This window comes from Aethalodelphis obliquidens, unplaced genomic scaffold, assembly GCF_003676395.1.
Source record: "Aethalodelphis obliquidens isolate GAN/ISIS:26980383/991018 unplaced genomic scaffold, ASM367639v1 scaffold342, whole genome shotgun sequence".
In the NCBI taxonomy this organism is placed as follows: domain Eukaryota; kingdom Metazoa; phylum Chordata; class Mammalia; order Artiodactyla; family Delphinidae; genus Aethalodelphis; species Aethalodelphis obliquidens.
Genome location: NW_020838256.1, coordinates 22,142 through 23,847, shown reverse-complemented (window position 1 = coordinate 23,847; position 1,706 = coordinate 22,142). Strand labels below are relative to the sequence as shown.

The 1,706-nt window shown below is 37.8% G+C and overlaps 1 long non-coding RNA gene across 1 annotated transcript; it reads right to left on the bottom strand.

Annotated features, from left to right (window-relative positions):
- Positions 1 to 240: 240 nt before the first annotated feature.
- LOC113616682 (uncharacterized) lies at positions 241 to 1,101 on the bottom strand. Its single transcript, XR_003431387.1, has 2 exons — positions 1,048 to 1,101; positions 241 to 400 (listed from the first exon to the last, which is right to left on the bottom strand). It is a non-coding gene; the product is annotated as an uncharacterized LOC113616682 (long non-coding RNA).
- Between the last annotated feature and the right edge of the window lie 605 nt (positions 1,102 to 1,706).

Below are 1,706 nucleotides of genomic sequence, written 5' to 3'. Positions count from 1 at the left end.
CTTGAAAATGTTAACTGGTCACTGAGACTGAGACACAGAAAGCTATTATTCTTACCAGTTTTCAATAGTGAGTAGATTCTGTAGGGGTGGAATTTTAAGATGTAAGTATACTGTTTTTCTACACTCAAATTCCGTTCCCCTTATCATAGAAATTGACCAGTGAAGTGTGCTGCTGACTTTTCAGAATCCATGTACATATAATCCATTAGGGTATTAGATATAACATTGGTCAGAAAAGCATACTGTGAAATGTTGCTTTTATTTAAACTCCCACTATTTTCACTACATGGTTTCAAGATTTTACTTCATTATTGTCCTCTGGTGGTGGGCTCTGTGAACTGCATATTTATGGGTCTGGAGCACATATCTTCAGGGAGGTATACAACTCCTCAGGTACCAGCTAAAGAGTAGATGATAAGAAGCATTCAGATTTATTAAAACTCATTAAGAATATCAGTAGCCTGACTGTTGTTTCTAAAAATATAAAATATTTATCCTTCTGTTGTCAAACAACCATATTTCATGAAAAGAAGTATAAATCCTTTTTTGCTTGCAATAGAAGAACAATAATCGAAGATATTCTTCATTTGGACCAAATACCTTCTCTGAAAATATAAGTTAAAACAGGAGTTGAAATTTCCAAAATATTCTTTAGGAAATAAAACTCCACATATAATTTCAAATTATAATTTAATCTTACCTTAAATTTAAATATCTATATTGAATTTAATTTAAGGAAGGAAGGAAGGAAGGAAGAAAGAAAGAAGAAAAGAAGGAAAGAAGGAAAGGAAGAAAGAAAGAAAGGAGGGAGGGAGGGAGGGAGGGACGGGAGGGATGGTGGGAGGAAGGAAGGAAGGAGGGAAGGAAGGAAAAAAGAAATAAAGAAAGAAGATAAAGTAAAATAAATATAATAAAGTTATTAAATTAAAAAATAATTATTAAGAAAAAAATTAAGAAAAAAACGGACAGATAGAACGTTAGGACAAATGGTGGAAGCAAAGCTATGCAGACAAAATCTCATACAGAAGCATACACATACACACTCACAAAAAGAGGAAAAGGGGAAAAAATCATAAATCTTGCTCTCAAAGTCCACCTCCTCAATTTGGGATGATTCTTTGTCTAAATGAGGGAAGGCAGGGAGGGAGGGAGGAAGGAAGGAAGGAAGGAAGGAAAGAAAGAAAGAAAGAAGATAAGGTAAAATAAAATAAAGTTATTAAAATAAAAAATAATTATTAAGAAAAAAAAAAACGGACAGATAGAACGCTAGGACAAATGGTGGAAGCAAAGCTATATAGGCAAAATCTCACACAGAATCGTACACATACACACTCACAAAAAGAGGTAAAGGGGAAAAAAATCATAAATCTTGCTCTCAAAGTCCACCTCCTCAATTTGGGATGATTCGCTGTCTATTCATGTATTCCACAGATGCAGGGTACATCAAGTTGATTGTGGAGCTTTAATCCGCTGCTTCCGAGGCTGCTGGGAGAGATTTCCCTTTTTCTTCTTTGTTCTCACAGCTCCCAGGGGCTCAGCTTTGGATTTGGCCCCGCCTCTGCGTGTAGGTCGCTGGAGGGCGTCTGTTTTTCACTCAAACGAGATGGGGTTAAAGGAGCCGCTGATTCGGGGGCTCTGGCTCACTCAGGCCGCGGCGGGGGAGGGGCACGGAGTGCGGGTCAAGCCTGCGGCGGCAAAGGCCGGCG